At 41.1% G+C, this 26,452-nt stretch overlaps 1 long non-coding RNA gene across 1 annotated transcript in view; it reads left to right on the top strand.

The window, feature by feature from the left end:
• Window positions 1-2,466: 2,466 nt before the first annotated feature.
• LOC128352233 (uncharacterized) overlaps window positions 2,467-26,452 on the top strand; it is an 87,809-nt gene continuing 63,823 nt past the window's right edge. Inside the window, exons 1-2 of the long non-coding RNA XR_008320275.1 lie at window positions 2,467-2,585; window positions 11,128-11,272. This is a non-coding gene — a long non-coding RNA (uncharacterized LOC128352233). The remainder of the gene's footprint in view (window positions 2,586-11,127; window positions 11,273-26,452) is intronic.

Genomic DNA, 26,452 nt, shown 5'->3' on the forward strand with positions numbered 1-26,452 from the left:
GTACGTTTTCACATAGCACATAATTAATCTATGGAATTCTCTGCCATGGGATGTGGTTATGGCCACTAGCTTGGATGGCTTTAAAAGGTGCTTAGACAAATTCATGGAGGACAGGTCTATCAATGCCTAGTAGTCTGGTGGCTATAGGCCACCTCCAGCCTAAAAGGTAAGATGCCTCTAAATACCAGTTGCAGGGGAGATAGGCCTTGGGCTTGATCCAGCAGGGCTGTTCTTATGTCTTTAAGACCGAATGTCTCCTACATTGCATTTCTACAGTTATCAAGCCACCAGTACTGGAATAATGATTGTGTCACTGCAGCAGTAAGGGTAAAAATGTTTGTTTCTCTGTTTCAGAAAAACCCACTCTACACAGACTGTATTGTAAATTGACAATATAGGAACTTGGGCTGGAGTAGGAGTGCTTCATGTTTCATTGTTCATAGGACTTTCCCCAGTCTAAGTAAGCACAGCCAACAGACATAATCCACTGAAACTAGAGTATGTTTAATTAAATTGCTTAAAGTTCACAAGCCTCCATTCCCTACTTTCCTGGGACTTGTTTGATAGAAACACAAAAAGATTCTTTATCCATGTCAGGTAATGGATGCACATGTCGCTCTCTAATCCACTGACTCATAAACACTGTAGATGGGATTAGGGTGCTAGTCACTGCTCATTGATTGCAACTCAGCCCTAAACTTCATCTAATCTTTTAGAATAACCTATCTCTTTCAATGATACTTCAAGTGACCGAATGCTATGAAAATCCCTGTCTAGTTATTAAATTATCTCAAAGGAGCTATTTTGCCATAAGCATGAAAGTATTTTTTAAGGCAGATGAGAGGAATCTATTCACTCAGACAGACATGATGTCCCTTATACATGCATATTTGTTTCTCAAATTCTGTTTCACAGAGACTGATCTTTACTTATCTTCATCAGTCATGAAGCCACTGGAGTTACATGGGCAAAACTAAACAGTTGCCTCTGTAGTCGATAACTGCATTGAACTTTATTATTAACCAGAAACACACCCACACTGCTTCCCAAGCTCTGGACTGAGTGTTTTTTTTTAGTGAGCTACATATCACAGAAATGGAATATATTTCTCCTGGCTTGTACATTTTAGGATTTTCCAATAACTAAGGAAAGGAGAAAGGAGGCATCTGATAAAATGTTTTGCAATGGCAACTACTACTCTAAAGCTGCAAGCTCAATTATCACTTTTGAAAGCAGAACCATCAATCATCAATTTTATTACGGCCATTGGCCGGCAGAACTAGTAGTAACAAATATACTCAATTCAATGACCAATAAACCAATGCTAAAACACAATATAACAGAATACAATCACTCATAATAAATTACGAAAGCAGAACCATTTTTATTTAGATACGCAGTTATTAATCCCTTTAAAGCAATGTACTAAAAACAACTTTTGGGGTTGACATGCAAATGATTATACACGAACAACAGCTTTTTAACAAGTCAATGTACAAGCTATTTTTCACCACAAAGACAGATACATGCCGCCTCTTGTCTTACGTAACAGTTGTCAGGGTGCAGTCTTGCAACGTAGCTCATTTTGTCTGTTTAGGATTTAATTGCTAGCTATAGAGAATATGCAGTAATTAGTTGCACATGCTTCTGTCTGGGTTTTGATGTTGTGCCATTTCTTTCATGTGCCTCTGCTTCCATTTCTGCTAGACGTCAATAAGACCTATATCTTTGAACTATGGTAAAGGCAAAAAGGAGTCTCAACATTTCCTTTTCCTTTGTGGCATCAGTAAGGAACACTTCCTGCCAATCCAGTTTTTATTTATTTTTCACACATATGCTTGGCAAATATGCTGTTTGCTTTGATACATATTCTGTATACTTATTCATAGATGGTTAAAGTTATTTTTATAACATTAAGAACTTATTGCTTATATTATTGAACCAGTCTACTGCTTTTTTTTAAAAAAAAGAGCGAGATTTTAAAGAAAACAAACTTCTTAAAATAGTGTGTCAAAGGCTATATATAAAAATTTATATAGAAATATTTTAAACAAACAAACAAATGAGGAAGCTTGCACACTCACTGGAGCTTTTGGCCCACCTCTGTTCAAAACCCCAGAAAAATGCATTACTTTCCCAGAAAATGGTGGGAAATTTTCCCATCGAAAAGCATGGAGAATTAAACCTCATAGAGATAAGAAGGGCTAGAGTAACTGATAGCAGACACGAGGCTGATATTTGGAGGGGAGGAATGCTTGCAAATTGCAAGCCCTTTTCCTAATACAGTATTGTTATATTCTATCTAGCAATTTTAGGAGAAATAGAGTTGCTATCCCCCCGCCCCCAAATTACAGGTAACACATTTTAAGCAAATCACCCAGATTGCTTAGCCCACCTGGATTCACCCAGATTTCAGCTTTCATGTAAAAACAAAACAAAACAAACCTAAGCTCTAGCCCTTGTAGAAGCGGTGTTATGGAGCAAAACGTGTGTTCATTATTCTGCTTAACTGCTGGACTTGGATTAAGAGAGGCAGAGCATAGAGGCTAGTTTGGAGAGTTTCACAAGTACAGTAATCCCCTGAGGTATGTTGCCTTTGTTTGTTATCAGCAGAGGAGAGGATAGCTTGCTTTTGATGTAAATCACTGTCTGCCTAGGAGACTGTGTAAGGACTTTCTTGGCCTTACTTTCTATGCATGCCTACTTAGAAGTAAGCACTGTTGATTTCAATCAGATCTTATCTCAAATAATTGTGTACAGAAATGCAACCTTAACTGAAAAGTTGTGCATTTTTTATTTTAGGAACATAGGAGCATAGGAAACTGCCATATACTGAGTCAGACCATTGGTCTATCTAGCTCAGTATTGTCTTCACAGACTGCAGCAGCTTCTCCAAGGTTGCAGGCAGGAATCTCTCTCAGCCCTATCTTGGAGAAGGCAGGGAAGGAACTTGAAACCTTCTGCTCTTCCCAGAGCGGCTTCATCCCCTGAGGGGAATATCTTGCAGTGCTCACACATCAAGTCTCCCATTCAGATGCAACCAGGGGAGACCCTGCTTAGTTATGGGGACAAGTCGTGCTTGCTACCACAAGACCAGCTCTTCTCTCCTGAGGAGAGGAGAAATTTCTCCTTCTTCTGTTGCTGTTGTTAATATGTCAAGGAAAATGGTCAGGCAAAGATATCTTCCCCAATGATTGTTGGTAGATAATCCAGAGCAAATACATGTCAACTAGAAAGTGCAGCTGCTAATTTGCACATGCAAACTATTTGCAAGGCAATTTATAGGGGTGTGCAATTCGGATTTTCGGTGATTCGGTTCGGGACCCGAACCGAATCACCCCTGTTCTGTTTTGTGCCCAAATATGGGCCACCCAAATCACCCTTGATTCAGTTCGGATTCGGATTTAATCCGAATCTGAATCCGAATCGATTCGGGGGGAGAAAGGCCCCAGGTGCAAGATTTTGGGGGTGGGGTGGTAGTGCCAAATGGGTGGAAGCTACCACCCCAATTTCAGGGGGATTGGGCAAAGGGCTGATTTTGGGGGAATTTTTGAAGTTTTAGTGACTTTGGGGCAGTTTGGGGGCATAGCATGGGATCTGGGCAAAAAGAATGGGGTGGTGTGGTAGTGCCTAATGGATGCAGGCTACCACCCCAATTTCAGGGGGATTGGGCAAAGGGCTGATTTTGGGGGAATTTCTGAAGTTTTCAGGTCTTTGGGGCAGATTGGGGCAGAAATTGGGGCCTGGGGAAGAATAGTGGGGTGGGGTGGTAGTGCCTAATGGGTGGAGGCTACCACCCCAATTTAAGGGGGATTGTACAAAGGGCTGATTTTTTGGGAATTTTTGAAGTTTTGGTGTCATTGGGGCAGATTGGGGGCAGAAAGTGGATCTCCCCCAAAAGAGTGGGGTGGGCTGGTAGATAGTGTCTAATGGGTGGAGGCTACCACCCGTCCCCAATTTCAGAGTGATTGGGCAGAGGGCTGGATTTTGGTGAATGTCTGAGGTTTTTCTTCATAAGGTGCAGTGTGCTAGATTGATATTCATAGTAAATGAGAGTGTGAAAAAGTGAAAGTGGGGTCATGAGAGTTCTTTAATTGAAAAAAAAATCTCATTTGCTATCATTGAATGAGAATTCACACCTCAGAAGTTTTTCTGAAGGGATGTTTTCCCTTATTTTCTGAGACAAGGATTGAAGAATAGAACAATATCGGACCTCTGAAAAGTATACAGTGTACTCTGCTTGATTGGCCAGCAAACTTGCCTGACCTGACCCCATAGAGAATCTATGGGGCATTGCCAAGAGAAGGATGAGAAACATGAGACCAAACAATGCAGAATTGCTGAAAGCCGCTAATGAAGCATCCTGGTCTTCCATAATACCTCATCAGTGCCACAGGCTGATAGCATCCATGCCACGCCGCATTGAGGCAGTAATTGCTGCAAAAGGGGCCCAAACCAAGTACTGAATACATATGCATGCTTATACTTTTCAGAGGTCCAATATTGTTCTATTCTTCAATCCTTGTCTTCTTGGTTCCATGTAATATTCTAATTTTCTGAGATTGTGGATTTGGGGTTTTCATGAGCTGTACGCCATGATCATCACAATTATAACAAATTAAGGCTTGACTTATCTCGCTTTGCATGTAATGCGTCTGTCTCATATATCAGTTTCACCTTTTAATTTGCATTACTGAAATTAATGGCCTTTTGCACGATATTCTAATTTTCCGAGTTTCACCTGTAGTTCCCACCTGAGCTAGATTCCCTCAGGAGACCAGCTCACTAGGGGCCCCAAAGTGTAGGCAACTAATCAGATGGGCATTGACAAAAAGGTAATGTAGTGTTAGGTTCCATGCCGGAGGCTGCTCTTTTAAGCTTCTATACTCTTCTCAGAAGGGGAAGAGCCTAGGAAGAAGAAATCTGGCCCAAGAAGCTATAAGGCCTCACTTGAGTTCTAGACCATGTTGGATCATTGCAGACCTTGTTGGATCAGCTCTTGCTGCCAGTTCAGAGATGTCTGACTCCAGCCTTTGCTCCACCTGCTACCTCCCCTCAGGGAGGGAAGCAGGACTTATGCTTCCCACATCAATCCTGTGTGGACCCGTCAACATAGCAGGATCCTTCCATACAACCGCTACTTTACAGTTCTACACAATGATATCCAGTAGTCCAGGGTAAAGTCAGCCTTTTATCGTGGAATATGGTCAGGTGGAGTTCTTCTGTCACAGACCCCCCCCCCCCTTTCAGAGACTATCTCACTTGCCACGATATTATTCTGGTCCAGGAATCCTGGACAACTGGGGAGATACTGCTCAGTGGTTTTCACTTATATACTGTTGGAGCTGTACCTGGGGCAGGCCATGGCAGATGCAAAGACGGCCTGCTTGTGCTTGTTGCTACCTCTCTAAGCGCATCCTCAAAATTGCTTCCACCACTCAAACAATATGCTATGGCAGTTTTGATTCAATTCAACTGCTTCAAACTGTTGATAATTAACATCTATGCTACAGGTCAGATCAATGTGGACTCCAGTCTGACCTCCTCCTATGCCAACTGGTTTTCTGCAGAGGTGCACCTAGGTAATTTTAGAGCCTGGATCTAAAGGCCTTTGGAATCCCCCCTCCCTCCACGTAGTTTTTTTAATGCATGGGTTCTTGAGGGCACAAACAGCAACTGAACTCACAAGAACGTAAGAATATAAAACAGAACGTAAGCATATAAAAATAATGTAAATATGCATTAGCAGAAGCATTTCAACATCCAACTTAACATATTCCCATCTTACATATTTCTTTTCCCACTCCTCCTCTGTCTCTAAAGCAGAGGTCACACTTTGTCGTCCAGCACAGTGGTGGGCCAGTGCTACCCAGGAGAGACTAAAGAGGATTTGGAGGCTCTCAGGGGGTTTGGAGGCCCTGAACTTTTGCCCGGAAGTCCATGGCTGAAGAGTGCCTCTGGTTTTCTACAGCATTCCTCACCCCAACACCCTCATGTGCATCCTTGTCTCCTGTGGGCTGCCTGTCACAGTTTTTACAGGATACTCAAATTATCTTAGAAAGATTTCCAAAGGGCATAAAGAAAGTTAATTTCTTTGAGAGTGAGACTTTTAAGATGAGATTCCGTAACACTCCCAACTTTGGCTGGGGGTTGAATGAAATATCGACTATATAATATCCTGCATGCATGCTTTTCTGATTAAAATTATATACCCCCATGGGAGGATATGAATTCCAACCAAGATGTGAATGGAAGGCAGTTGCAGCCAGTGCCATTTGCACTGGCCACAACTGATGGAAGGGGGGCTTTAGCGCTTGCCCCACATTGCTTTCCCACAGAAAATTGCCTTCCAAAGCAACTCTTTCCCTCTGATGAGCAGATGGCAACCTAGAGGATAAACAAACACTCACAGGAGAATGATTTTCTGTAACCCATGGTCCCACTCTCTATTGTTCCCTCATCACAACTGCTATTTTAAACTGGGTGGAAATACAACTACAGATATGATGTGTTTATGTCAGGCTTTGTTGTTTTGCCCCAAGGCTAATGCCCAACACCACCTAAGAAGCCAGCAACTTGCCTTATACAAGTCAGGTCATTGGTCCATCTAGCTCAGTATTATCTACTGGGAGAAGCATTCCCAGGTCTCATATAGGGATTATTTACAGCTCTGCCTGAGATGTCTGGGTGCATGCAAAACAGGTGCTTAATGGTTCTTCATCAAAGGCAGTCAGTCCCTGTGCATAGAACTGGGATGGCTGAAACCTTCTCCGCCCTAATCAGCTGATGTCAAATAAGAATACGCCATACAAATATATTTCTAAAATTCAGTTACGTGGAGGCAAGCATCAGTGGAATATAAAAATCATACGTTTGGACTTGAGGAATTAGTAACAGATCCCATAGGAGCGACTAAAATTATATTATTGGGAAAACAATTAACTGCTAAGACAAAACATTGTATTATTCAATTGATAAGGCTGTTAAACTTTCTATAAACAAAATAATGAAAATATCAAATGGCCATATACACTGAAATTTGTGCCCTCTGGTTGTACTGCACCAATTTAATTGCCAGACTATTAGGAGATAAAACCTTTTCCCACAACGGACTAAAGATATTTGGCTTTATAACTAAAATGTAAACTAATGTAGTTTACAAAATGATTTTAAAATAATCATATTAAAACATACACATTCTTCTCTGCTCCTCATCCTTCCTAAAGCTCCTTCCCCAAACTCACCAAAAAGCACTGCTGAGATCTGGAGATGCCCCGCAACAGTATTGGCTGCAGCGTGGATTCAGGGGGCAAATACTGCTTCCATGTCCACAGCAGTGGCATTGCAACACCCTCTTGTCTCCATTAGGGCTGAACACCATGTCAAGCACTATTTTCCTTTCCCTCTGTGTCTCACACAGTTGCTGGGGGTTCCCAATTGTCAGCAACAGTTTGTGGGGGTTGGCGTATTTCAGGATAAAGGCACAGTAAATTGCCTTGCACTAGTGCTCATTCTAAGGTTTTTTGGGGGGTGGGTAACAGCATCCTGTTACTGAGTGTAAGAAACTGATGTTTTGTGCATGTAGGCTAGTTAATGGCGTCATTGCCTTGTTTCATATGTTTACAGGTCTTTCATGTGGAGCAACCCTTTCTTTGCGGAAAGGGTTTGACTCTTACACGGTGGGGCAAAACTCTAATATCCAGCTCATATAGTCAAAGGAATAAAAACAATAATGCTCCAACAATTCATATATTTTAAAAAATTTGCTAGAAGTTCATGCCAATATAGTCCAGAATTTCTCTCCAGGCAACAGAGAAAAGTAGAAAAGAGAGACTGAAGTGTAAAAGGGGAGAGAGTATGGAGTTTAATTAGAGAGAAGAAAATTATGTACCCAGGAACACTAGAAAACTATATTAATTTAGATAAAATGCCAATTTTTAATAATATACAATTAAAACATTATCTGCTCAGCCCTTGAGTAGGGATGGGACCCAGGAACTACCCACCCACTAAAAAGGTGCTAATTAACTCTGGAGTTCTGAAGGCATAATTTGAAAACTAGAGACTGGACTTACTTAAGTTTGATATAGAAGACAAATGTAATTACATAGACAGAACAGGAAGCAGTTTTGATTTGGAAATTCCCCTGAAGCTGAAATACCCTTTCATATCACCTCTTTTCCAGTATCAACCTGACAAACACTCACATTTATTGAAAAGTGTGTTTAAGAAGATGAAGTAGAAATAGTTTCACATTTGATAATTACGTCTAACTAATCATAAATGCTGGTATCAAAACTGCATATATATATATATATATATATATATATATATATATATATATATATATATATATATGCGCCATAACCTTGAGGAGGAAGCAAAGTTTCCTTTAAAACAATTCAACAGTTTCCATTTAGGACAACTCTCCATCAGGACACATTCTATTTCCTGCAAGGATTTCTGCCCCCTAATTAGTTTATTTTTCAGATTCTACTAAGTTCAAGACCCTTGTTATATGGATAAAGTATATTTATTCATTTAGAAGACTGGAAGCTAAGAGAATTTTGTTTTTATCCCACCTTCTCTTGAAATCTATCTTGCTCTGTTCTTAAAGCAGAACTACATCACAGAGGCAGATGCTTTAAAAACAAACAAACAAACAGCTGGAACAGAGGCATGAAAAAAGCAGCAGGCAGAGAAAAGTTTTCAGGAGCCACACTCCCACATCACTTCTTAATTCAAAATTACCTTTACAAAACTGCCGCCATTTAGCTGTTAGTACACACATGGTATGTAGTGTGCAGTTCCTTCCTGTGGTCCGGAGGATAGCAATGGAATCTGTTTTCTCTCGCTTGCTTTTTATAGGGTGTAGTTCATTTAAAGCACAGCTAATTTTTCAGTCCAATTGCTTGAACTTAGCAACATGTGAATTAACAACATACTACAGTGTGTGGTATCTTACAGCACATCTTTTTCTAGACTACAATATCAGTTTTCCACAAACAAGAATGGCTCGCTTTAGATGATGCTGATTTGGGAAAAGATGGCCACATTTGTTTCATTTTTTGGCAAGATGTCGTGGTCTCAGTTGCTTTTCCATCTGGTTTCCAGCTGTTAGAGGCTAAAGATAGTGGCCATGTGTTGGCTCCCTCTTAGTTTCAGTAGAGTTAGTCAATCAGCAAATAATTCCTGAGCTGACTCCCTTTAAACACTTTTTATGCAGCTAACTTACAGCTCAGTCCTGTGCATGTTTACTCAGAAGCGAGTGCCACTGTTCCATGAGGCTTACTCCAAAGTGAGGGAGTAATGAACATAAGATTGCAGCTTAATATATCGCTGTTCAGCAAAGCAGAAACTTCTGAATGAACTTCAGATGTCAAGAGTAAAAATAATATAAACTCACAACACATGGCTCAATATGAATGCAACATAATTTTGTGCTATACTGAACTGAAACTTTACTCATCTAGCTTTGAGTAAAAGACTGGGATATTTCACAGACAATAGATCATTATGATGTTCTAATCACCTACAACAAATCAACCAGTCAGCAGATGGATGGATGGATGGATGGATAGATAGATAGATAGATAGATAGATAGATAGATAGATAGATAGATAGATGAAAATGGCTTAACAAAAATCTCCATATCTGTCCTGTTAAAGTCACTAAGGCTGTTCTCATGAGCAGGCAAGACAGGGTAAGACAGCCCAACCTGGGCTTGCCTGCTTGTGAGAACCACTGGGAAATGCACGGCTCCTAGCTATGCCTTGATGGCAGACCCAACTATGAAACCTGGCTGTTAAACAAGGTTAAGGGAGCAAGTGCTCCCTTAACCATGTTTGACCATGTGCCAGCACTGGCTTTTTTCAGCTGGCATGGAGACACTGAAGGATGCCTTCAGGGCATTGTGGGGTTTCCAGAGGCCGGAACAACACATCCTGAACTGACAACTCTGCGCATCCTGTAAGGATGTGTGAGTTGGCTTGCATCGAGTTGGGCCAGTTTGGCGGTCCGAATTAGAACTGGACTACCCCCAGTTTGAAGAACCATCTTGGTCCACTATATACCGGGGGAATCTGGCTAGGAGTCCCCATTACAAGTAAAGGGGGATTCCCTAGACTAAGAATGGGGGGTGCAAAATGGGAAGATTTACCTTTAGTTTCTGGCTCACAGGGACAGAAGCTGAAAGAGTGGCTGCAGCGGCAACATTGGAGGCAGTGTTGGGGGCTCCTCCAACCCCCCCCTCCACTGGCCTCCCAAATAACAGGAAGGGCCAGCTGAGGTTTGGATCAGACCTCTGCACATGCACAGAGGTCTCCGATGTCTTCGCCACCTCTTCCGTCCTTGCCGGCAGAAAACAAAAGGTAAATATTCCCCTTTCACCTTCACTTCTTAGTCTAGGCAATCCCCAATTATTTGTAAGTGGGAATCCTCGCTGGATTCTGCTTTACAAACATATCCCCCAAACCGGCCCACAAGCTGGCTCAATGGCTGAACTGGACTGGACCGGATCTGGTTTGGCCAAGCCAGGATCAGGCCAGGTTGGTTTGAATCCAGTCCTGATTAGAACCAAGCTGGCCAAATGGCCGCTCACACACCCTTAGCTGCCTGGGGCAGCAGCAAACCTTCTGGGCGCATGATCTGCGTGCCCAGCAACTGGGACCAGGTTGTCTTCAGGGGAGGTGAGCTTCTGTACCCTTCCTTCTTGCACACTCTCCCTCCCAGGTCCCTGATCATAAGACAGGATCCAAGCTATAAATATTTCTATCTTTCACAGTGCTCAAAGAATGGCAAAATGTCTACCTTCTCTGTCTTTAGGGTGTGATTTACTTCCCAGTCCAATATATATTCATTTGAAGTATTTAAAAATATCCTTTACATAAAGGTACCTCCAGTCTCAGACTGATGGATGAATTTCACAATGGTATTTGCCTATGGAAGGTCTAGGCCTCTGTCCTCAGTGTCAGAAACAGATTATTTTGTAAAACAATTCAGATGAATAAATGTGGTGCTTATGGACTGTGCTGCTATATACTGTCTTATAATGCTATAAAGAAATTGATTTCCATTTCCCTTACATCTTGCCAATGAATGCAGTCTTCTCTTTTATCTGCCACTAGCTTAAAGAAGAGGGACCGCAGCAAAGAAGGTGCAAAGACCATTTGGAAGGGATCCAGTGTCCCAGAGCCAGCTAGCTTCCAGCACTACCTTGCTATAGCACCAGCACCTTGTGGCACTTAATCCATCTCCATAGGGGGAAGCAAGGTAGGCTCTCTTCATACAGTTGGTATCTTGAATTCCCTATTTTGAAGGCAATATTTGTTCCCAGTAAAAATCAATCCACATTTAATTTTTATTTTGGGTTTTTTGCTCTCAGGTTGATGGTTCAACAGACTGTGTAAAAACTCTTAAAGCATCCTCCACTATGTGGAAGTGAAGGATTATGTGTCCAGTTTCAGAGATATGGGGAGCAAGTCAGTTTCCCCACCAATAATTTCCCTGTCTCTTCTATCTGACGTTGCTCACCTACAGTAGCTCCCTGACACTGCAAGACCTAGCCAGCTGTCTGTCTCCTATGTCCTATCATCATGGGCCCTAAAAACGTCTAGACATCCTTCTCAATAAGTTCAGTATCTTCTCCCTTCTGTGACTTCCCCATTTGCTTCCCTGCTTCCCTTGCCAGCTCTGGCAGAGTCTCAGTCACTTTGGAAAGGGAGGCAACGCCAGCCGTCTTGCCTGGTCCAGTATTCCCAACTCCATTTGAGAAGCCCCACAAGACCTCTTGACTTTCTGAATATATTTCCCTCATCTTGACAAGTCTAGTTGAGGCTTTCCATGTGCATCCATGAGTGGAACTGAAGTCAAGCAAGTAGGAGAACCTGAAGCAGGTGAAGCTTAGGCAAGGTGTGGCATAGTGACAGGCTTAACTGGGTGGAAGAATTTGGAGCACCCTACTTTTAAAACTCTTCCACCTGCAGAAAGTGCATTGGTGCGCCACCTAGGGCATAATCTCTCATGCCCTGACATGCATTGGGAGTGACTCTACAGTTCTGTTCATATTGCAATGTTCTGGCCCATTCACAGCCACCTTTGTTGCCTCACCCTGGCCTCTTCTTCCCTAGGCCCATACCTAATACATTGCAACGTGATTAGAGCACAACTGGTGTAATTTGCACAGGGGCACATGCTGGGATAAGAGAATGAGCTTGTGTCTACCACTACATCAAGTAGGGAAGGATCATTCATTCTGAGCACCTCTCCCCCATACCATACCCAATATTACCCACCAGATTGTGATAAGAGGAGACCAAAGTAGCTTTTAAGCTCACTTTGAGAGAGTAGAATGTCCAAAAGTTGATAAAGATGCCTACAATGGCATTTTGGACAGGTTTTCCAACCATATGGAAAATTATGATCAGTGACTGACATCCTGACGTAATTTATTAGAAGAACTCCTATTGAAACTGAGTAGTCCTTTAGAGTAACTTCTGAGTAGAACTACTGAGTAATTTAGTTTTGCTCTCAGCCATTATTTTTATCCTTTTTTCCTTATGCATAACATGTATCTGCAAATTAAAGATAATATCCATCTTTGCCTAATATGCAAGAAGGCAAAATATAAGGAACCACAAGGAAAACAATGCAGTTTAATATAAACATATTTTCTAATGTTTTGAGTATTATGAATTAATTCTTACACATTGTTGTTTACCAAAAAAATAACCATGCAAAGAGGACAACAGATCTCAAAAGAGGAGGAAATGAACTGCAGTGTAAGTGGTTGGGGATAGGTAAGGATTTACAAACATAGGAAGCTGCCATATAATGAATCAGACCATTGGTCTATCTAGCTCAGTATTGTCTACACAGACTGGCAGCTTCTCCAAGGTTTCGTACAGGAATCTTTCTCAGCCCTATCTTGGAAATGCCAGGGAAGGAACTTGAAACCTTCTGCCCTCCCCAGAGCAGCTCCATCCCCTGAGCGGAATATCTTACAGTACTCACATGTGGTGTCCCATTCAAATGCAACCAGGGCAGACCCTGCTTAGATAAGGGGACAAGTCACACATACTACCACAAGACCAGCTCTCCTCTCTTTACCAGAATGGTAAGTGGGAGTAAACAAGGGAAAATGAAGTAGTCAGCTATCTTCACAGTTGAAGATAGCTGACTAAATAAACTGAAGATTTATCAAAGCATTCAAGAAGGTATTTTACTTTCTGCTTCAATATCATTTCCCCCCTAATAATAAATAAATAGGTTAACAATAATCTATGTCATCTGTCTCCTACAATCGTTCTTTTTGTCTCCTTCAATGAATTACTTAGCATTAAGAAAAAATGTTCACATTTCTCCAGGCTGGAGGTATCTTTTTAGTTACTATTTTTTTCCAACCTGACAATATTTTGATAAAGTAAAAGGGGAAGAAAGAATGCTGAACAGTGTCGTATACTCAGTTTATATACGGAATAAAGTAAAATACATTTTTTAAAAACACAAAATAATAGATTTTGGGCCTTTTGGAAACTTCATTAGTGTTCTGAGTCAAGAGAATTGTATGAGCGGGAGAAAATCAATAATTAATCAACAGCACACTGAGGGGAAAGGGCAAATGTATGTTAAAAAGAAAAATTGTGTGTTAGCTGTTTTTTTTAAAGCTGAAAGGTAAAAGGTTGATTAAGCTAAAATTGCTTATAAATAGGAGCTGAAACCATTTCTTTACACAGGTTGAACTTTCGTTCATGATGCAGATACATTTTATGCTTGATTGTATTTTAACTATGCTTTCCACGAAAACCAGTCCGTGTATATGGCACAGCTGGAAATTTATTCTCTCTCTCTCTCTCTCTCTCTCTCTCAAACATATTTTTATACCAGCTGATATTTACATCTCTAGGCATTGTACAATTTTTAATATTAGAAATCACAGATTAAAACACAATAAAACAATATAAAACAATTATTAAAATGTATTCTATTGAAAAGCTTGCAAGAACAGGAAAATCTTGAGGGTCTTCCTGAAAACAAGCAGAGAAGGAGATGCTCTTATTTCAGCAGGGAGCATATTCCAAAGCCCTGGGGCAGCCACAGAGAAAGCCCGGTCCTGAGTCACCACCAAATGGGTTGGTGGCAACGGTAACCGGACCTCTCCAGAAGATCATAACAGGTGGCAGGGTTCATGATAAAGGAGACAATCTCTTAAAACCCTGGGCTCAAGCCATTAAGGGCTTTATAGGTAATAATCAGCAATGTGTATATAACCCAGAAGCATATCGGCAGCCAGTGCAGTTCTTTCAAAACCAGTGTTATATGGTTTCTTCATGTTGTCCCAGAGACTAATCTGGCTGCCACATTCTGTACCAACTGTAGTTTCCGGACTACATGTAAAGGCAGCCCAACGTAGAGCACATTACAGTAGTCAAGTCTGGAGGTTACCAGCATATGTACCACTGTTTTAAGGCCATTCACCTCTAGAAATGGACATAGCTGACATATCAGCCAAAGTTGATAAAAAGTGCTCTTGGCCACTGCCTCAGCCTGAGAAACCAGGGAGAGCTTGGGATCCAGGTGCACTCCCAAGCTACATACCTGATCTTTCAGGGGGAGTGTAACCTCATTCAGAACAGGCAGATCTAAATCATCTCTCTGGTTCTGACCCCCCACAGCCAGTACCTCCATCTTATTTGGATTCTACCTCAGTTTGTTATCCCTCATCCAGCCCATTACTGAATCCAGGCAGGCATTTAGGGAAGATGTGCCATTTCCTGATGAGATCGACAATGGAGAAGTAGATCTGGGTTTCATATTGATAACACCCAGCACTGATGATGATATCTCCCAGCAGTTTCATGTAGATGTTAAAGAGCATTGGAGACAGTATGGAGCCTTGTAGAACTCCACACGTCAGTTCTTGCTTTGCAGAGCAACAGTCTCCAAGTGACACCATCTGGAATCTACCAGAGAGTTAGGAACAGAACCACTGTAAAACAATGCCATCCAATTCCACCTCCCTTGGGCAGTCCAGAAGGATACCATGGTTTATGGTATCGAAAGCCACAGACTGAGATCCAAAAGGATCAGCAGAGTTACACTCTCTGGCGATAGCCAGTTGGAGATCATCCATCAGGCTGACCAAGGCAGTCTCAACCCCATAGCCCACACAAAAACCAGTTTGAAATGGGTCTAGATAATCTGCAACATCCAAAATTGTCTGGAGCTCATAGGACACCACCCACTCAGTCACCTTGCCCAACCATGGAAGGTTAAAAACAGGTCTGTAATTAGCTAATTCCGAGGGATCCAATGAAGGTTTCTTCAAAAGTGTTCTAATAATAGCCTCCTTAAGACAAGGTGGCATCCTGTCTTAAGGAGGCCTCCCTCAGAGAAGCATTTGTAATATTTACCAGACCCTCTCTGATAATATGATTATCAGATGAGATATGCCAGGCTGGGCAAGGGTCAAGAGAACAGGTTGTAGGTCTGAAACAGGTTGTCCACTTCCTCAGGAGTCACAAACTGAAAATGATCCAGTCTAACCCCATAAGAGGAGTTGCTGGACACCTCCACAGTAGACTCTGCAGGAACTATGGAATCCAGCTTGGCCCAAATGTGAGAGATTTTATCAGCAAAAAAGTCATTAAAAATTTCACAGTGAGTAACCGATGGGTTCCAAGTTTAAATTCAAGGGGGAGGGGGTACAGAATATAGAGAGTAATATAAACTACAAGTATGGACCTGCAGCGAAATGTTGCAGTACATCCCTGGTGTCCATGTGTTACCTGAGCCTGTGGTTGAACAAGGTGAATACACAAATGTTAGCAAAAAGACAGGAGACCCTGCTGTAATATGGGTCTTACTTCATATGTAGTAATATTCTGTTTTCGGTGTGTTTTTATAAAGGCGGCACTAATGCTCAGTTTTGACTGTCCCTTATTTTATTTTATTTATTGTTAAATTTATATCCTGCTTTTCATTAAGAAAATCGCAAGGCAGCTAACCCCCCTGTAGAATTAAAATTGGTTGTGACTGTCTTGAGAGAGTATTCTTTGAGCTAAGAAATGTTCTGCTCTTTTTGTTCAAGTCTTCTTTCCCCGCTTTGCCACAGAGTTTCATTAGCTCCACTCACCTGCACTTTCCCCATGAATATCCCATCTTTCTGACTAATAGAAACTCTATTTCTATTTATCCATGTAAATATCATCAGGAGAAGGCACAACTTCCCTAAATGCCTGCCTGGAGGCAGTAGACTGGATAAGGGATAATAAACTGAGAATTAATCCAGATAAGAAGGAGGTATTGATTGTTTGGGGTCAGAACTCGGGAGATTATTTTGATTTGTCCATCCTGGATGGGGGTTACACTTCCCCAGCAGGAACAGATGTGCAGGCTGGGAGTGCTTCCACAACCCTCCCTGGTATACCAGGTTGAAGCGGTTGCCAGAGGAGGTTTCTATCAGATTCAGCTGATATGCCGACTGCTTCTGTTTCTTGAGATGAATGACCTCAGAACAGTGGTACATATGTTAGTAACCTACAGACTTGACTATCATCAATCAGTCTTTATTATGGTCATGGACCAGGAGCTTGACTACTGTAATGCACTCTATGTGGGGCTGCCCTTGTATGTAGTCCAGAAACTGCAATTGGTACAGAATGCGGCAGCAAGGTTGGTTTCTGGGTCATCTTGAAGATACCATATTACTCCTATACTAAAATAACTACACTAGCTACTGATAAGTTTCTGGGCAAAATACAAGGTGCTGGTTATAACCTATAAAACCCTAAACAGCTTAGGCTCTGGGTATTTAAAGGGATGTCTCTTTAGCCATGATCCCCATCACCCATTGAGATGATCCTGAGAGGTCCATCTGCAGCTTCCACCAGCTCATCTGGTGGTTATGCGGAGAAGAACCTTTTCTCTTGGTGCCCCAAGATTGTGGAATGCATTTCCTGCTGATGAGAGCTTTCCCATCTCTGACAATTTTTAACAAATCTTTAGATTTACCTTTTCAACCAAGCTTTTTAATTTAATTGTGGTTTTAAATTGTTGTAAGGTTTTTTATTTTTGTGTTTTAACTTTTTATGTTGTTGTGAGCCACCCAGAGACGGAGGTTTGGGGCGGCATAGGAATTTGACAAATATATATTTTTAGAAAGTGACAGTATTGGGCTTGGGTTTTGTTTGTTTGTTTGTTGATCCGCTTAGGTTTTTTCCTTCAGATTTTTTGAAAACTGACAAATCTTTGGGTCACCCAGAGTTTGACAATACCTCTTATTCACTAGCAGGTGCTCGGGTTATCTGTCAAGAAGGATCGTAATCAGGGGCGTATCTAGAGTAGGGCAGGCAGGGCATGTACCCCGGGCGCCACTTGAAGGGGGGCGCAATTTCTTAAAATTAAAAAAAGATTTAAAGATGGCCACCAAAAACAAAGTGGCCATCGTGCATGCTCAAATGGCCTCTGTGAGGCCCTAGGCTATGCCAGGCCTCACGGAGGCCATTTGAGCATGTGCGGTGGCCATTTTGTTTTCAGTGGCCATTTTTAAAAAAAACAATTATTTTAAAAAATGGCCACTGCACATGCTCATATGGTCCCTGTGATGCCCCAGAGGCCTGCGGAGGGAGGGGTAACCTTTTCATACCCCCCCACGGGCTATAGGAAGCACCCCGAAGGGGCTACAGGTAAAAAATATTTTTAAAATTTAATATAATATAAGTCACTGTACACATATTCAGTTTGGCACTATGTACAGAGAATCAGGGTTGTGAATACAGAGCTGAAGCTTATGTTCTAGGATTGTATTCATTTGTTCTTACTTTGCTTCTTGTGATAAGTGTGTATGTATGTATGTATGTATGTATTTGTTTATTTCGGCCCAAGGCCAGCATAAATACAAGAAAAAGAAGGGAAACAACAACAAAAACTTGTGATAAGTGAGTTAAATGTGAGTTAAATGTGATAATATGGCTATTAATGGTGAGTTTATCTTTGAATCAGTGTGAAATTCTTAGTATTAAGGCCCACTGGGAGTTTCTTGCTCTCTTTCTCTCATTTTAACAGTCTGAAATACTAGAATATATTCCAAGCAGTGACACAGTTTACTCTGCACATCCTTTAATTATTTTCAGAGTATCTGGGAAAAGCCAAATTCTCCATTTATTTTTAAAACTTATGTAATAGTGATGCTACAATGCATAGTAGAGAATTTGACAGGCACTTCTGTTTAGTTTTCCAAGTACACCTCCACATAGTATTTGAGTATTTCATGAGCCCCAGCATACTGAAATTCATAGTTTTCCAGCATTTTTTGGTCTGGCTACGTCCACTGCTAAATAGTTTTTGAAATTTTAAACGATTAGCGAGCTTGACTTGTATTTTTGAGCTGATATTATAGTAAAGTTATCTGAAATATGGGTGTCAGATGTTTGGACAGGGGGCGCAATTTCAGTGCTTGCCCTAGGCGCTATTTCCCCTAGATACGCCTCTGATCGTAATGTTTTCATTTCTTTCAGAAACAGATATAAGATGTGAAATGTTAAAAGGTGGATTTTTTCCTGAGCAGAAGAATTGTTTTTGTTATATAAGATGAAGGATTCATATAAATTACACTTTGAAAAACTCACAATGATACATATGTTCTTTCTTCTAAAATCACTTAACAAGCTGGCTTTGCCATTTATTGTAACAATTAAATATCTCCCTAACTTTTAAAACTCAAAATCCTGGGAGCTACTATTTGACAGGATGTGGAAACCAGGCCTCTATTTCAGCTGTAGTTTTTTTTGTTTTTTGTTGGGTTTTTTTGGAAACACACAAAAAGTTGAAACTTCTCATAAAGTGACAGGATAAATGGAGCTGAATCAAGATCAACCGAAAAATGTTAAGAATTGGAAAATAACAGAGCATTTTAGGCCTGGAATGAAGTGGAGACTGTGGCTCAGACATACTCGTGATTGAAAACATCAGGAGGTAAATGACAAATTGGCCACAATCCTAATGGGCCTTGTGACTGTAAACACTTCAGAAGCAACTGTTCACTTTATTGTTGTTCTGTTACTTAGATGAATGTTACGTGCCATATGAATCTTGCAAGCAAACAGAAGTAATTAAAACAGCATGCTTTAAAGGTCAGGGTGATCTACTATACCCCCAACTCTTGAAACTGGATAGCTGCTGGAGATTAAAATACAATAGAAATTAGCTGATTTTGTTAATAGGTAATTACAAATCTTGCAATTTGTTAACTAATTTATCAAAGACTATCTAATTAGTAAGGCAAAGTTTGGAGTGTCATAAAGATATGTGCACTATGAACAACAGCATTTTTTGTTTTTAAAAAATGTTATATATCATATATTTCATGTACATATATAAGACATATTCCTACATCTCACGTGAAGTCATACAAATCTTCAGGGAAAGCCCTAGGTCATGCCAATCTTTGACTGAGTAGGCCTAAGGCCGCACAATGATGTACAGGTGAAACTCGGAAAATTAGAATACCGTGCAAAAGTCCATTAATTTCAGTAATGCAAATTAAAAGGTGAAACTGATATATGAGACAGACGCATTACATGCAAAGCGAGAGAAGTCAAGCCTTAATTTGTTATAATTGTGATGATCATGGCGTATAGCTCATGAAAACCCCAAATCCACAATCCCAGAAAATTAGAATATTACATGGAACCAAGAAGACAAGGATTGTAGAATAGAACAATATCGGACCTCTGAAAAGTATACAGTGTACTGTGCTTGATTGGCCAGCAAACTCGCCTGACCTGACCCCATAGAGAATCTATGGGGCATTGCCAAGAGAAGGATGAGAGACATGAGACCAAACAATGCAGAAGAGCTGAAGGCCGCTAATGAAGCATCCTGGTCTTCCATCTGATAGCATCCATGCCACGCCGCATTGAGGCAGTAATTGCTGCAAAAGGGGCCCAAACCAAGTACTGAATACATATGCATGCTTATACTTTGGCTTGACTTATCTCGCTTTGCATGTAATGCGTCTGTCTCATATATCAGTTTCACCTTTTAATTTGCATTACTGAAATTAATGGACTTTTGCACGATATTCTAATTTTCCGAGTTTCACCTGTAATACTTGTCCAGAAAACAAGGATAATTCCCACAAGATTTCTCCTCCTAGCAAGTGAACGCAGTGAGGAGCGGAGCAAGAGAGTTGTTTTTCTTTTTATTTGAAGTGGTGGTGATCAAAAGAGGGGAGAAAACTTTTTTTTTGCCTTTTGAGTGATTGTTTTGCACCCTTTTGTTCAAAACTGTTTGAAACTATTGAGAGCCAGCACTGCGTAGTGGTTAGAGTGCTGGACTAAGACCGAGAAGACCCTCGTTTAAATCCCCATTCAGCCATGTAATGGGAATTCACCATGTAATGGGTGACTCTGGGCCAGTCATGTATCTGTCAGCCTAACCTACCTCACATGGTTGTTGTGAGGATAAACATAACCATGTACACCACTCTGAGCTCCTTGGAGGAAGAGTGGGATATAAATATAAAATTTATTTTTTTGAAAGAAGCAAAACTGTTTTAGAGAACTGGATCACAATTGCCAGGGTGATCTGCCATCCATTCAGTTGAATTTTCTATCCAAAAGATTGAATTTTCAAGCACAGGAAATCTTTCATCTTTGTGCAACTTGGCAGGTAGCTAGCCTCAGAAGAGCCTACCAATTTTAATCTGCCTGGAAATGAAAAGGTAAAACATTTTAGTGATTTCCCAGTACATCCGATGGGTGAAGCTTTGGATCTGGCAATAGGCTGAGAAGAAGAGATGGAGAAACTAAGGTTCAGTCTATCAGGTTCTTTGTGTGAATTTCCTTCCTATGAAATATTTGGAGTAGTTTTTCTCATTTATTATCAAAGGAAGCAGAGTATGCTTTGTAACAGTACATAACAGTACAGTAAAAAAATTTCTGATTTCCATGCCACGCAATATCTGAAAATAGTTAATAATTAAACAAGTAGCTGCATTTACTAAAACAAGTAGCTGCATTTACTAAAACAGTAGAATCCATATTTGTAACAGGATTCTATCCAGAAAAGATTATCAGACAAGTCTAAATTCCACAAAAATAACTGAAATGACATTAGTGCTACTGTGGCTGTGTGCACTGCCTTTGATTTCATTCACAACTCTTGTCCAGCTCAAGGTGCTTCCAATAAAAGTAGTGGCTTCAGTACCAAGATTAGCAAGGAGTGATATAAAGGTCGTTCACACAACTACAAGGAGGGGGGCTGGAGGGAAGTCAGGAGTCTACCTGCCTTCCTCCAGATCACCAAATCCTGATCAGGGCTCCTCCGCCTACACTTCCACATGAGCAGTATTGCAGCAAAGGGAAAGGGGGGAAAGAAGCCAGGTCCCACAATGAACTGCACAAGCAACACAATGCAATGGTAAAGATCTGTCCTGCCAGGCCACTCCCCCCACCCCCAGCTCTATGGCTAAAATGGCTGTTGGTGGCCCAGGAGCAGCTGCCAGCAGCATGAGGACTCACATGACCAGAAAGTGAGGTAGGAGGCATGCACTTGCCTCCTACCTCACTTTCGGCCTTGGTTCCTAACCCGGGCTACCAAAGGTACACTCAGGGTACACTGGATACAATTCAGCCAAAGTTAAAAAAAATTTCAAGCTCCATAGGTTTCAGTGGAAGAAATTAAAGCATGTGCTTAATTCTCTATAAAAATACATGAGACTTGAGTTTAACTTTGGTAGGACTAGGCCTAAGTATATTTTTGAGCTACAAGTTATATTAAATGGGAAACTATAGTTGCTTCAAACGACAGACATATCTCATAAATCAATGTTCTCAGCATCCTGCAAACACAAGACTATTGCTGTTTGAAGATGTATTTGTTGCAGACATTTTGACATATAATAGTCAAATAAATGTGTTTGCTTGTAAAACCGTTCCTTGCTGGCTAAAATCCAAATTGGAATGAATCTTCAATTCTGACATTAAAGGGCCTCCTCATAAATTTGTTTTATACAGATTGGCACAGGGTTTTCATGCTGAGAATGGCTATATGTTTGACCATATGTACAAGACAAAATATTTACTGAAGATTTCCATTTATATTTCATCTTTAGAAGTCATATAAAGCCTGATAACTCAATCCAAAATTTCCAAGTGTTGTGTTGGAACATAACTGAATAGGTAAACAGAAAACGGAACAAAAGGGATTAACTACATGAAGATAGTTATGTTAGTGGATTTTGGAATGTAGGCTATTTTGACATTAACTCCTGTAATTTGGTATATGTGGGCTCAGCCCTGTGCACTTTGGTGGCAAAGGACACAACTAAGTATTATGACTCAAGCCCAATCCTCTCCCAAAGTTTGGACTTTCTTTGTTATCAGCTTACCACTCAGCTGTCCCTATTATGAAGCAGACATACCTTTCAAAAGTGGAGGGCTGGAAACAGGAGGGTTGGCTGGCTATAGGAAAGGCCTTTAGCATCCTTACAATCTGAATACTCAGTGTGCTCCTGGGAGGCATGGGAATTATAGTTTCCAGTGCCTTCTGATTCAATGCATTGTACTCAAACAACAACTGTGCACTTTATTAACAAAGGAGGCATCTAAGCATACTTCACAAGGTTAAGTTTATTTTGGAAGGTGGAACGAGAAGATTGGGGAAAGGGATGGAGGAGCATAGTCCTGCTGAGAAAATTAAGCAAAAATGAAAGAATTACAAGGTGAACTGGAGGAGAGGTTGATCCTGCCCATAAAAACAAAAAATAGTGGCCAGCATCCTGACTAGCTCTATGTTTCCACAAGGACATTGCACTAAGGCAAAGCTGTTGTACTAGCTAGTTGTGTTAATTCTGGAGCTTGCATTATGGTAAAAGAGAGTGGTGCTCAGAGTGAATGTTCCTTCACTGCTAGGTGCAGTCTTAGACATAGGCTCGTATTCTTACCCCAGCATGTGCCCCTATGCAGACTGGACCCACTTCCCTGATATCTGCACATCAACATGCAGATGAAGTTCTTCCCACCAGCATGATGGAACAGTGTTAGTGTCTGGATATCAGCATAGTGCTAGTCTGGATGGCAGCCAGTGAAGCTATTCTCATGAGCAGTGAAAATTGGGCTAGGAAGCCCAGCCTAGTTTTCACTGTGCATGAGAACCACCAGGAGTTGTGTGGCTGCCAGCGGTGGTGCAGTGGCAGTGAGCTACTGCACCACTTTTAAGTAGCACGCTGCTTAACCTGGGTTTGGGGTGATTTCCCTCATGTGGTGCATTATTTGGGCTCTTGGGGGGTGGGGTGCTGCATGGCGGTGTTTGCCTGCACCCAACCACCGGAGCTGTCAGATGAGTGGCTGGGGAAGCCACCACTTGTCTAGGCGGGCAGTCTGCCCACCCAGAGACTTCTCTGTGTTCGTCTGTGGGGAGGTAAGCGCTTTCAGGCTTCCTCCTCACAAAAACCCTAAACAGCTTAGGCCCTGGGTATTTAAGAGAATATCTTCTTCACCATGAGCCCCACCACCTGCTAAGATCATCTGGAGAAGTTCGCCTGCGGCTGCCGCCAATTCATCTGGCGGCTACTCAGCAAAGGGCTTTCTCCGCTGCAGTCCCTGGACTTTGGAATGTCCTCCCTGTTGAAAAAAGAGCCTCCCCATCTCTGGCAACTTTTAAAAAGGCACTGAAGACACATTTATTCACCCAGTCTATTAATTAGATTTATAGTTTTAAATCATGTTAATACTGGGTTTTACATGTTTTAAATCTTTTAAATGGTTTTAATTGTTGATTGATTTAATGTTTTAAATGATTTTAATTGTAAACCACCCAGAGATGCAAGTTTTGGGCAGTATACAAATATTTTAAACAAACAAACAAACAAATAAAAGAGGGTAGCCCTTCTCATTGATTGTGAGAAGGGCTTCAGTATGTTTTTAAGTAAATTAATGGTTTGAGGATATTTTCTATTGCTATTCTGACCTGTAGGTTGGAGTCACAAACATTTTGACTTTGTCGGGGGTCGGGGAGCTAAAAGCATAAAACAGAAACATAAATGTAAATGTTTTTAAAATAACAATTACTATAATTATTATTCAGTTATCACCCAGAAGAAGAATAAATGGTATAACCATTTCACAGTGTAAGGGTGGTGGTGGGGAAACCCATCTAAAATGAAATACTGTTATGGAACACACATTTTTTTTTCAAATGTAGACCATGTGTGTAAGGATTATTTATAGGGATGTATTTGCCATTCCCAAAGAACAGATGGTTCCAGAAACATCTGCTAGCTTAAACACAGAACTGTTGGAGCAAACTTCAGGCGTAGGCAGTGGCTTCTAAGTCTGAAATCAGGAGATGTAGCATGTTGGCAAAGATGATGGTGATTTTGATAGTCCTATATGAGAAACTTCAGAGCTGGTCTTGTGGTAGCAAGCATGACATCCCCTTAGCTAAGCAGGGTCCACCCTGGTTGCATATGAATGGTAGACTTGATGTGTGAGCACCATAAGATATTCCCCATAGGGGATGGAGCTGCTCTGGGAAGAACAGAAGGTTCCCAGTTCCCTCCCTGGCATCTCCAAGATAGGGCTGAGGTTGCATGCCTGCAACCTTTGAGAAGCTGCTGCCAGTCTGTGTAGACAATACTGAGCGAGATAGACCAATGGTCTGACTCAGTATATGGCAGTGTCCTGTGTTCCTGTCTGAAGCTATGAGGGGCCTACTGTCATCCTGGGCTGCACACTGCAAAGTCACTTTTCCCAGTGACAGTATAGGTAAGGTTGGCCTTATGGTTTTTGGTGCCCTAGGCAAATCTGACTTGGCATCACCCCAGCTGAGAACGGCAGAGCCCTGGCTTTAACTTCAGCCTTGCAGACTGCACATTCACCAGGACAAGAGAGAGTTCAGCATGGAGAGAAAGCAAATCAAAGCATGGCCAAGTTAGCTTTGCTTACTCACACTTGCTCCTCCCCTGTGTCCCCACTCTCTCCTCCTCCAAAGTATTTCCTGGCCTTATGGGGCAGGCAGCGCTGGGATCAGTCCCAATTCTGGCGCTTTGCATGGGCAGCCAAACACATGCAGGGCTGCCCAAGCTTGGATTGGGCTGCTCGTGTGAACAGCCTCAATGGTTCAAGAATTGTCTTACTACCCCTTTACAAATGTGGATATCATGAATTTGAGTTTTTGTTGTCATTTTAACAAAGCTTTCTTGATTAAGTGACTATTCTGAATGCTATCACTATCAGGTAGTATTCTGAAAAGGGCAGGCATAATTTGACTAAACAAACCCTAGTAAGTTTCTTGATTTCAATAGAATAGCTAAAAAACATACCTAAAATGCTCCATTTAAATCATTTTAAACACTGACTAGATTGCACTCCCCCTCTCTCCCTCCATAGGAAAGAAAATAAAGGAAAAAATATTTCTCTGCTTTAAAAACTATATATCTCCATAGAAGGCGACCCAGCTTACTTCAGTTAACCTACAAATGCCTTATATTTTTGCATAATTATTTTTCATAAAAGGCCAGTGGTAATCTCCCAGATGAGCTTGTAGCAACTTGCTGCGTGGTGGGTGGAAAATGTGACCTCTTTGAAATGCTAAATTAATTCCTTATTGTCAAACTCAATATTGGTATGATGTAGCTTTAAAAACAATCTACACCTTGATGAAATGATAAAATGCATATTTTAACAAGTCATTTAAATTAAAGTTGAAGTTTTAATCAATATTACCTCTTTAGCTCTTAGATAAAGTAAAACTTAGAGTTCATTTCAAACACTGCAGTGCATCAAATGGCAATGAGAAGATTTTGCCATTTTCAGAAGGACCTGTTAGAAGAAGCTTTTGAAAAAGCTAAAAGATACTCAGACCATCAGCTGCTTTGACTAGCAATAAAAACTCTTTTTATCCATTTTCAGTATATCTTGAACAACATTTTTTAAAGAAAAAGCCCCTCATGAACCACAATTCACTGATTTCTGATTTTACATTGGATAAATGCATTTGCATAAGGTGCTTTGGCTGTAATATAGTGAGTGGTTTCTTTTTTTGCGGGGGGCGGGGGGAGACGAAAAAGAATAGACCCAGTCGCTTGATCAAGTTTTCTGCTCTCATCGTCAATAGATATTCCATAAGCTTCTTATATCATTCTGCCCAAGGTGCCAGTGATTTGTTTCACTCCCTTGATCCCTGGTAAAGGAAGGGACTATATACAGATATATATATAAAATCTCCATTGGAGATATTGCTGCTAAATTAGCCTTGAGCAGTGCTATCAAAGGTGTTCTGCTTTGACCCTTCATTTCTTTCAATGACATAACTCAGTGCGGAGGTTATAAAGAAGACAGACAATATAAGAGGCCTCCAAGCTGTGATCTACAATAGGTGTCTAATAGGGAAAAGAGGTGATGATGCTGCAGGAGTAGTTTTTTAACTTGTGATTTGTTTCCTGATGAA

This window comes from Hemicordylus capensis, chromosome 3, assembly GCF_027244095.1.
Source record: "Hemicordylus capensis ecotype Gifberg chromosome 3, rHemCap1.1.pri, whole genome shotgun sequence".
NCBI lineage: Eukaryota > Metazoa > Chordata > Lepidosauria > Squamata > Cordylidae > Hemicordylus > Hemicordylus capensis.